This window comes from Pleurodeles waltl, chromosome 8, assembly GCF_031143425.1.
Source record: "Pleurodeles waltl isolate 20211129_DDA chromosome 8, aPleWal1.hap1.20221129, whole genome shotgun sequence".
Taxonomy (NCBI): Eukaryota; Metazoa; Chordata; class Amphibia; order Caudata; family Salamandridae; genus Pleurodeles; species Pleurodeles waltl.
In genome coordinates, this window is record NC_090447.1 from 127996459 (window position 1) to 128008519 (window position 12061).

Consider the following 12061-nt stretch of genomic DNA (forward strand, 5'->3'; position numbering starts at 1 on the left):
GTAAATTTTCCACTTAGATTCCAGAAGGAGGTGTCTAACCTGCGACATTGGCTTTAAGCACCATCTCCATTCCCGAACCCTTGGAAATATTTTTATTGAGGACTGTTGGCTCAGAGTCTGGAGATGTTTCAGGCTTTGAGGCAATCTCTACCTTCTCATCCCTTGTGGGTATTTTTGAGGGAGTAGGGCTGAGAAGAAGGCGCTACGCACCAGCCAGTTAGAGGAAACACTCGTAGTCTATCCCCAAAATGCTACAAAGTCTTCCAACGCTGCCGCCCACATCCCAAGGATGTTGCACATGAGCTAGCAGGCCCACACGTGCAGCGTTTTCCAGCTCATCTTGGACTCACTGTGTGATATTGGCTCTTCACAGTGAGAAAGCATGAACCATTTGGATATCGTGCGACACATGGTGGCACCATTTGTGTCGGCAGGTTCGATTCTCTACTGAGGACCATTTCTGTTGTCCCCCATGTTTCTCTTTTATATTGAGTCAGCAAGTGATAAACACAGACAAAATGAGGTCAAAATGTTTAGGGCCTATCAGATTAAAGTATAAAAAAAACCGAAAACTGTGATCTTCATCTATGCCTTGACAACATTCTGCTTGCTTGGTGCTATGATGAAATTTTTGTCAGGAATAAACATGCCCAGTCAAGACACCTCCTTGAACACACTGTGGCCCTGATTCTGACCTTGGCGGACGGCGGAGGCCGTCCGCCAAGGTACCGCTGACAAATGACCGCACCGCGGTCAAAAGACCGCGGCGGCCATTCTTACATTTCCGCTGGGCCGGCGGGCGCTCTCCAAAAGAGCGCCCGCCGGCCCAGCGGAAATGCCCCTGCAACGAGGACGCCGGCTCAGAATTGAGCCGGCGTAGTTGCAGGGGTGCGACGGGTGCAGTTGCACCCGTCGCGTATTTCAGTGTCTGCAAAGCAGACACTGAAATACTTTGTGGGGCCCTCTTACGGGGGCCCCTGCAGTGCCCATGCCATTGGCATGGGCACTGCAGGGGCCCCCAGGGGCCCCGCGGCACCCCCTACCGCCATCCTGTTCATGGCGGGTTTCCCGCCATGAACAGGATGGCGGTAGGGGGTGTCTGAATCCCCATGGCGATGGAGGATTCAATGGGGCAGCGGTAAACCGGCGGGAGACCGCCGGTTTACCCTTTCTGACCGCGGCTGAACCGCCGCGGTCAGAATGCCCTTGGGAGCACCGCCAGCCTGTTGGCGGTGCTCCCGTGGTCGGTGACCCTGGCGGTCACCGACCGCCAGGTTCAGAATGACCCCCTGTGTGTCCTTGGGCAAGCCACGTTCTCTCTCCGCACATTATTACCGTTTTTTGCTAACATTTGGAGCGCTTGGGAAGGTGGTTTGTGGTCATTCTGTAGCAGGGAACATGGTGGCATTTTGATTTATGAAAACAGTATCGCTTATGACAATCTTGTTTGGGGCTTTTTAGGATAACTTACACTGGCACTGCAATGGTTTGGTTTTTGATCTGAAGTAATGACCACTGAAGAAGGGGGTGTAATGTACCACTGGTGGCTTTTCACTTATTTCTGGCAGCAGTGATGCTTCTGTTGGTCCAGGTATGCCAGCCATGGTCTGTATTACAGAAGGGTTTGCGCCAGCCTTTGGCACTCTTAGGACATCCTTATTCACAGAAGGGGCAGTAGACAACTGCATGACATCATGTTTAATATTTATCGCACAATTGCACATTTTGATCGCACTCAGCGTGAATACACCTTCCCTAATTATCAAAGCGGCTTGTGCAAGGCGAGTTTCTGGATGCACAACATCCGCACGGTTCCGAAAGGGTCTGTAAATTCTAATCCAAGAGCAAAACTTTGCTAGCACAGGGAATTGAATTATAAATTATGTGGAAACACTGCACAACCTGCAATTTTTCCATGGTGAATTCGGCAGGTCATGCCTTCCAGTATTCACCAAGTAAAAAGACACAATAAATTCGGATACGTGCACAATCAGTGGCGGCCCGTCCTTTAGGGCGGAGGGGCCACGCCCCCCCACCTTTTGCCCCCCATGAAGAGTGAACAAAGGTCAGCCTGACAGACACTCTCCATGTTCAGCTCAGGCAGCCAGGAGCGAGACATGTACGATTTGCGCAGGCTCCTGGCTGCCTGAGCTGATCTTTGCTGGGCTGAGGAGGTCACAGCTCCTATGGGCGTGACCTCCTCGGCTCAGCAAAGGTGCCTCAAGGCCCTCCCCTGGGGGATGAGGGAAGCGTCACCCATTGACACTCTCCCTGGGTGCTTCAGGTTTAAGCCCTGAACCGCACAGGGCGAGTGTCAATCAGTGACACTTCGTCACAGAGTGGGGAGGGGTCAGCAGTCTCACTGACCCCATCCCACTCTGTGACGAGTCTGGGACTGCTGCCTTCCCTCATTGGCTGACCTAATGATCTAAGGTCAGCCAATGAGGGAAGGCAGCAGTCCCAACCCTCCTGGGACCTGGATACTGAAGGTAAGTGTGTGTGTGTGTATGTGTGTGATGTTTTATATTGAATGTTTGGTGTGCGCGTGCATGTTTGAGTGTTATGAGTGTTGTTAATGGATGTGCGTGCATGCGTGTGTGTGTGAAAGAATGAGTGTGTGTGTGTGTCCCGCCCGCCCCCCTCCCTCCTAAAGCTGCGGCCGCCACTGTGCACAATATTCACACATTGTGAAGAAAGCACCAGGTTCTGCATGTAATCTCTTATTTTCATACGGAAAACTCGAAATTAGATGTGGTTACTGCAACCACGGCGCCCCCTGGTATCAGCGTTGACTGGGAGTACTAAACACCTCACCCTCATCCCACACACTTAGAATTTATGTTCATGTGTTCACCACCTAGGAACTAGCTCACCAGTGTCCCACCCCCCCAAAAGTGACCTTCTTTCTTCCTGGCAGGCCCCTCCCGTTGATATTCCAATTGGCCAGATAGTCGAAGTTGGCGCTGTTCTGTGGTGCGCAATAGAATACAATTTTCTAGATAATGAGCTGCTCATTTACCCTTTTGAACTTCATGCTCAATTAAAAATTGAAATGAAAATATCTCCCTGATCAAAAGCCATTTCGAAATAGACACTATTTTTATCTTCAAACTCTTCAGTAATTGCGCTCCGGCCGCGTGGCGGAGGGACACACGGATACTCCACACATCTAAGATAAACACACATATTTGGGGGAGCGGATTGTGGTGAGAAGAGAGTTGCTGTGGGCTTCATCTGCATTCACAGGAGATCGGCCTCACCGTAACCGAATGATAATTTACCACGACGCGGCGGTGTCGGCTGTCGCGTCTGAAGGAGGGAGCCGCTGGAAAAGCCTGGCACATAATTACTGTTAGAATAACCTGGCCAACTTGATTACTATGCGCTGCCCAGGAGATTGTGGAGAAGCGCTAAGGGAGACGCAGTAAGACCCCCTTCCCCTGTCGGCGACAGGCCCTGAATCCATCCCAGTGGCTTCCCGTTCCCTGCATCTCACAGCAAGAATACGCTCCTGTCACAGGGACCGAATTAGTCCCAGGTGAAATTTCTATTACACCCACGTAATTCTGAATAATTTGGCAAATTTTGTGTTATGCTTGTTACGTGAAATTCCCAAAAATGTTCAATATGTCACAAGGCGTATTTACACCGCGCGTGCAGCGGAATTTTAGCGCCGGAGCATGGGCACAAGGTGAATGACTAGAATGCGAGAAGTGTTGTCCGTTGTACTTCTGTTTTTTGTGCTAATTTTCTAGTGCGAAATGCATAATCACATGTAAAATGGACTCGAGCATGTAATTAACACTAAAATGTCATTTTACGTAATTCTTGCAGAATTCCATATAATTATGTGAATTTCACACAACTTGTCTTAATAAGGCGGCCGAGGTGTACACTTAGGCCCATATTTATCCTGTTTTAGCGCCGCATTTGCGTAATTTTTTTACGCAAATGCGGCGCAAACTTACAAAATACAATTGTATTTTGTAAGTTTGTGCCGCTTTTGCATTAAAAACCGGCGCAAATGTGGCGCTAAAAAAGTATAAATATGGGCCTTAGAGTGCTTGCAAAGAGATACAAATGGCTTACCGCAAATCTCTATTACCACAATTTTGGTGAGATTCTGTAATTCCACTTCAGATCATAAAAAATCTGAGGTAGGTTAACATTAGCAAGAAAGGTGGTAACCAGCTGCAAAACATGTGCAGTATATGCTGGACCACCTGTGGTTATATGTATGTACTTCCATTTATATAGTGGAAGGCTAGCTGAGAAGCAACGCAGTGCCGTACATTCAAGTTGGGATTTGCATCTTTGAATTGTATAATTGCATTTCGCCCGTTCTCAATTTCAGACACATTTAGGTTAAGTGATTTGCTCAGAATCACATGATGTACAATCAGGTGCCGATGTTGGAATTCATGCCCAGCTCCCGAGATCCCAAGGCTGGCAAATGAGCCATTAGACCCCATCTCCTCTGATAATTCTTCACTCTCATTGCTGATACAGTGCAATAATATTATCTGTTCACCTAGGTGTTAGAGTAACACTTAGTACCAGTCAAAATGCCCCTATTACATACTGGTAAACTTAATTGCACATTAAAGCCCTCCCTCGTGCCAGTCCCTAATCCTTCCCAAGGGAAAATTAAACCCTCTCCCGAGATAGGTCGTACAAATACTCTATCTCTCCTCCCACCTAGGCCTCTGCTTCTAATTCAGGAGTTACACCTGGTTAGTCAGAAGCCAATAAAGGATGGAAAAGAAAGGAGAGATGGAGGTCTGTGTCAAGGAATTGATGATGCTGTATAATGAAGATGGCTCATAAGTAATGAAGGCGTGACCCTAATTTATTCTTCTTCTTTGCCCGATTCGTTTATTGGCGAGGGCATCTTCACGCAATATATTTGGCACTCACTGCAACATCATGTTTTTTACCACAAGTACATGACCTGAGTTGGTCGCACCCCTGCCAAAGTCTACTTTGAGAAGCCCATCCTTAACCTATTGTGTGTCATGAAGTTATGTGGGGAGGCCCATGTAGCAGTCTTACAGATGTCAACCATGAAACTCCTCTGAAATCTGCACTTGATGCTTCTATCTCCTCGTGGAGTTACAATGAGACAAGAAACTCATCTCATCTAGACTCTAAACGTGCCGGTGCCCAAAGCCCTCCTCTTAAACACGCGGATGCTGCAATTAAATGTAGGAACACGGAAAACTGAGGCGGCGTAATCCTGAAGCCATCTTGAGCCTCCTCAATCCATTTACAGCCACTCCCTGCCCCTACAGCTCACTCTAGCAACTTTCTGCTTTCTCCTTTAGTGACGCTTTTTTCCCCTTCCTCCCTCTTTCCAATATGTGTCTTTTCTCACAACAAATGCTAGAGGCACAGGAATAAGCCCCTGCCCTAAAAAATAAGTGCTGGTGCTCAGCACCGGAAAATAACAAGCACAAATTAAGCACTGCTCCCACCGAGATCTTGCATCAACCCTGCTCTGCTCCCATCCTCCTGGGCTCTGTACTCTCAATATATTCTGAAGGACTCCCCACCCCATCGACACTGCACAGCATTCCTTCCTCCCTAAACCTCACACTCCTTCCTCTTGGACTTTGCATTACCCCCCCGCACCCCAACCCTAGGACTCTCATCTGCTCCCTTTTGCTTACAATGCTGTGGACCCCTCCCACGCTGGACCCTGTGCTGTTACCTCCACCTCAGCCCCAGCACTGATCCAGCAAAACACCTGCTCTTCTGATAGCACCAATTGTTGTGGAGTTTGCATGGTGAAAAGATATTCACCAAGATTAAGCAGTAAAACAACACACGTCAAACTTGGGAGCAGCGGTCCAAGCCTTGGGATGTCCAGTAAGTAGACATCCACTACACTTATCCACATGCCACCTCTTCTGTGGATTATGAGAGCTGTCAATCATCTTTTCAAAATACAAATCTAAAATGATCGGGCTTGCACAATGCATACTTTATGAAACAGGAGTTCCACGTCTTGTGTGGACTCAACTACAGTTTGTCACCCCAAAGATGTATGTGCTGCCGGCCCACCACACCACATCCCTCCTCCAAGTTCCTCTGCCACCCAGCTGCACAAGACAAGCATGCAATGCGCATAAGGAAGATTAGAGTTTAATATTAGACGTGTAAATTCATACAACTACTTTGCAGGGCAGAAAAAAACAGGGTATATTATGAAAGTGCACTGACACTTACCCAATCCCAGGCGCTGCTGAGGCTGGTCTGTACTTCTGCTATGTGTTTTAGGAAAGCCCCGTCCCCAGGTCACAGGCTTGTTCAGGCTCCCATTGGAGACATTCTGAAGAAGACATAAGAAAAGAAAATCTGAATGCATGGTCTTAGACGATATTAGAAATAGACTTTTATGTGAATTTATCACGGTTAATGATGCGATTAATACACATTTTCAGAAATGTGACAATTTTAAACAATGTAGTATAAACAATTTGGAATCTAATAGATTTTGAAACGTCATACTCTTAGGGCCAGATGTAGCAAAGGGTTTTACCTATTCTGTGTCTATGGGAAAATGTGTTTGTACATATGGCCCTTAGTGCTCAGTGAGGGGCAGATCTTGTGAAACAAGGGCAGAGATCGGAATTTTGTAGAACAAACATATTTCCAGACACAAATCATCCAACCGACTCAATGCAAACGTCTCAAGAGATCTTTAACCTACCAACATTATTTACGCCGGAATCCCTTTCCTCCTTTCCCCCTAGAGCCACATGGTTTCCACTATTCCAATCCTTTTACTCCTGCGTAAAACACTGTGGCGCAGTCGTGACACTTGTATTCTGTACATTCAAACATGGCAACCTGCCAAGATACCGCACTAGCAAGTGACACAGCCTAAGAGTATTTATATTGATTGGCACCTTGAAAAAACATTCTGTATTCACAACATTCAATAACCATGTTTAAAATGTTTTAAAATAAGATTATGGCATTTAAAACATAAACCACCCCCTCCAAGAAATAGCTCCTTAGGCGAGATGAGAACATACTTCATGGATATGTTTAGGAAGACGTTTTCTCCCTCACACTATAAAATTATGCGACAATGAAGGACCAAATTATGTGGCAGAACTGACTAAATTACGTGGCATGGAAAAGCAAAATATGCTACAATCAAGCTTCGCTTCTTTCAATTAAAACCGCTCAGCAGAACACATAGCAGATAACTTGTTATGTACATGTCACACTAAAAGGTAATTTAAGATCGAGACGTGACCTTAAAAAGAAATACAACCTCTTTTATGATTCTTTAAAAATATTGATTGCTATGCGGAAATAAATGCAGCCATGAGAGCAGCGTATTTTAATAATAAAAAACAGAAACCGTGATAATGAATGGAACACTTTATCCACCCTGTTTAAATTACATTTAAGTGCCTAAGGTCTTTGATTCCTGCTGCAGATGAAAGTCTTTCCGCCAGTCATTCAAGTAGGGATGTTTACACTATCTGGCCAATATGGTCTCATTTTAAATATCCAATTACAGCAGGCATCAAGGGAAGGTCGCCAGTTGACTTGTGTAGTCTGACACTGCGTCCCTTGTGCAGTGATTTAAAAATATTGTGTTCCATTACAGGTAGAATAACTTTTTTTGGTTAAAAACTGCAAATTATGCAGATGGCGAATGATATGGCAAGTGCCGCAAATCATTGTCACCAGGATATAACTGCAGCTGCACAATATTGTTTTTATGTAAGCCTTGACCAGTGCTTAATCTGTGCTTGTTGTTTTCGGTGCAGAGCACCCGCACTTATTTTTAAGGGCCAGCACTTATTCTTCTGCCTCAACCATTTACTGCGAGCAAAAGATACATATGGGAAAGACAGGGGAAGAGAAAAACGAAAAAGCATCACAATGAGAGAAAGCAGAAAGCTGCAAAGAGTGAGTTGAAGGGCAGGGAGTGGCTGTAAATGGATTGAAGAGGCCCGAGATAGCTTCAGGATTAAGCTGCCTCAGTATTCCGTGCTTACACATTTAATTGCGTGTTTAAGAGGAGGGCTTTGAGCACTGGCACTTTTTTATTTACAAATTAAACACTGGCGTTGACTATGAGATGATGTATAGTATGCGTAAATGATATGCTAAAAGTGTTTCAAAGACAATGTTCCAAAGTACGTTATACGATGAAATGACTCGCATCATGTGGCGCACAGATCTTACAGCTCTAGTCTAGGAGGCCAACACAGAAGTGTCGCAGAAAGCTTCCATTGATCAGCCCTAAAATGTTGATGTCATCTGAATCTGCTGAAACAACACAGCTGAAAATCTCATCTGTTCTCCTGTCAGGCCTCGCTCAATGATTGACAGGCTTCTTCTCCAATCTGAACAGCCAATTGTGATCCTGGTTTACCCAACCAGCGACGTCAGCACAAAAATATCTCAGTTTGCTCTTTTTCCACTCGCACTCCTATTGATGTTGCCGTCAAAGAGTCGCTTCTCTGTTGCATCAATTCGTGACCAGACTCTTATTTAAATCCTACATTAAAAATATTTTTTCGGTGTGCTTTCCATGAGCAAAAGAGCCCCTGGGGTCCTCAAAAGTACAAGTTCAGCAAAAATATTCCAATAGTTCTAACACAGAATTGTTCCAGAGTATGAATTGCACACTACTCATGGCAGCCATTTAGGCACAGAAAAGCTCTCTCTTGATGACTGCTATGGCATTCCAAGCACTTAAATTACAAAAAATCATAACCTCTAAATATTGCATAGCACACTGCAAAAAATGATTCACCATTAAAACATTTAGTGATAGGTGTCATTATTACCCAAGGAAACACTACTAAGTTCATTGACCTCAAAATGCTGAAACAATGTGAAGGAGATGCTCGTAGCCAAAACTGGCTCCAGTTTCTGGGTAGTAATTCAGTCTGCCGAGCTTTCTTCTGGTACATTTTAGCTTTTCAAGAATTAAACTGTAATGTTTACTTTTACCTTCTATAACAAGGCTTCACTAGGAAGTCCTGTAAGTAGTCATGCCTATATAAAAACCTTCTCTTTTCTTCACATCTGGCCTGCCAGAAAACCAGAATTTGTTCTCACCACTGCTTGTCCTGCAACACACCAGACTTCCCAATTTTCCCAACACCTCGTGACTCTGATGCCTCCACTTGCAAAAAACGGGAGGACCTGGATGTCAGCGATCAAACTACCTTCATGTGTAAAAATGGGTTTAAAGGATAAGCAAAATATCAAATATTTAATCTGTCTTGAGTGAATAGACTAATATGGCTGTAAAACAGAGCTCGTTACAGAAGTGAAAAATATCACTAAGTGGTAAAATTATTGCTCATTACAAGCGGGGAAAATACTGCCTGACTCCAAATATATTCCAAAGGGTAATCCCTCACGAAAACAAAATATTACCCAAAAATGGGCAAAATAACATCCCAAAATCAGATCATCTCTGATCTGGCTTGAAAGAGTCTAAGGGTCTCATTACGAGTTTGGGGGAGAGGATTACTTCGTCACAAACGTGACGGATTTCCGGCCACCCAATTACAAGTTCTATGGGATATAATGGAGCTTGTAATACAGCGGGTGGGATATCTGTCACGCTTATGACGGAGTACTACCGTCCACCAAACTCGTAATGAGGCCCTAAATCCTATAACCAGCGTTAATCATCTGGAGGTCATTGAACACTCAAGTAATTATGGCCATTCAGAGGGCCTCCTTTCAGCTGAAGGCTTATGAATATATGTGAGATTGTGGGACTGTCAGGGGGCTGCCACCATATTATGCAGGTAGGCATTATAATTTTGAGTTACGTCACTGAGTATCCTGCAAGGCTTATATCCCTGACCTTAAAATACAAATATGCCTCAGCATTTTGGTGTTTGTACAAAATAATGAGTTAAAAATATCACATGGACAAAATAGTCTGCCATGAATATCAAGGACAAATATATTGTGAAGGTAGCTTTCTATGGGTAAGCAAAGTTTTACTATATTTAACTCCAAATATGTGTACCTTCATGACACACATATATTCCAGGTACATAGATGTGGAGTTCAGAATAGAAAATCAATACTTACCCATTTGCACTTAGCTTATATATTTTTTTGTCCTCGATATTTTTTACACTACATTTTGTCCACTCAATATTTTTAACTTCATTATTCGATCAGACAAGCATCATTTTTTCTTCTTGGAGCCAGCTGAACATTTTTACCCCAGCGGGGTTTATATAGCTGCTACTATGTAGAAAGCTTGTGTTTGCAAATCCTCTCTTCCTCTCCCTGCCTTTTAAAGAGGCAGCTGTCGTAAAGGTGACTTTACTCACACTTATTTGACTACATTTGGAGGTGGGGTATTCCATCTGCAGGTGAACCTCTAGCGTGGAGGGGGGATTTTGCAGAAAAATTGATTGATGTATTTTAGATTCTTCAAATCTAGAAGCTGGTGCAGGCCTATAAAACTTTTAGAAGGCACAAAGCATAAGGAAGGGAATCTCTGAGTACTGGAGGCCATGCCTGTGGCTTCATCTAACATTGCTACAAGTGGAAACAGCTCTCTTTATTAGTGATACTCAGTGAAACCTTTCAAAAACACAATTTTTTGTCAATATGATGAGTACACTTCCATTCCATTCAGAACAAAATGGTTTTCAAGTCTGACTCATTTTAGAATCTTTGAAATACAATGGATATGCAGTTCCTTAGGAGGGGAATAAGGATAGGTCGCTTGTAGTATCTTCCCCCATCACCAGTAGGTTAGGTTTTTGGTCCTGAAGAACTGGCCTGATCGATAACGACACTCAATAACACGAGAACCCACCCAGTAAAATTGACTAGGTTATCTCTTAGCTATTTTTTATTCACATCACACCAATCTACATCCAGACCACCTTCACCCTACACTTCACATTGGCATCTGATGCTAAAAAAAACTATGGCAAAAAAACCTTGAAGGGCCCATTGGGCGTTGCAACGCCAGTGGAACGAGGAGGTGCCCGATGATGAAGCATGGCACCCATCTGAGTGCCTGAGGGCTCTTGCTTCTGAGCAAGTAGATCCCCTAATCTGTTTCCTCAGTTCTCACTCTGGCCTCTCTTCTTCCCCTCCTAAGGAACTGCATACTAGTGGTATTGCATAGTCTCAAGGAGGTCGTCTGCTGGACTAAAAGTGCTCCAAGTCCCTCCTTGTATTTGTCTTCATTTTGGAATCTGTCTTTACAACTGTATTCATGATTACCTGCACAGCTGGAGAGATGGTAACCTGTAGAGTCTTTAGAAGTGCTGAGGACAGCAGATCACTTTACTGATGAATTCCTGTGTTTCTAATCTATACTGCCAAGTAGTAGCACCGCCAAGGGGCAAGGACCTCCATCACAGCCCATTTCCCAGGCCAATTGTCCTGCTCCTTGTGTCAGCTGAACGGGGAATCAGCACTTTATTGATGGGGATGCAGGCCTGAAACATTGCATAAGTGAGCATCATTAACTGGTCCACACTTGTCAGATGATTGTGGGGGACATCAGGAGGCCTTGCTGAGATTCAACAGCAAGTGGGATTAGAGGCTCGCAGGGCCCTCATCCAACACCGGGCGGAGGTCATAAAAAAAACGTTAAGGATCATGAATAATACAATGCCCTTCTCCTTGGTAAGAACATTCTTGCCCAGTGGTCTGATGGATCAAAGTAGTGCCATGGACAGACCAGTGGATTGCTCTACCCAGTCTCACAATTTTCTTTTGTGACTCCCTCTCCAGCCCTTTCAATAATATCCAGTGGTAAAGACTGCGGAGTAGTACATTTTGCATTATCCCTAACCCATACCTAGGGCATGTAGTGCCTTAATGGATATCTCAAAGCACTACTGATAGATGGTTGATCACCTATTGAACTCAAAATGAGCCTGTGCCAGCCACTAAAGACGAGCCCGACCCAGAACCCAAAGGTGACCATTTATTCTATTCACTTTGCAAGATCAAATGCAATCAAGTTTCCTTTTGGCTTAATCCCCTGTGGCTATGCACCAGGTAATGAATGCCATTTTACTAAAAAACT

At 44.6% G+C, this 12061-nt stretch overlaps 1 protein-coding gene across 1 annotated transcript in view; it reads right to left on the reverse strand.

Annotated features, from left to right (window-relative positions):
- The window catches only part of TENM4 (teneurin transmembrane protein 4), a 1476030-nt gene that overhangs the window by 1089162 nt on the left and 374807 nt on the right, over positions 1-12061 (reverse strand). The window contains exon 3 of the mRNA XM_069203936.1: positions 6229-6331. The gene's annotated coding sequence lies outside the window, so the exon portion shown is untranslated. The remainder of the gene's footprint in view (positions 1-6228; positions 6332-12061) is intronic.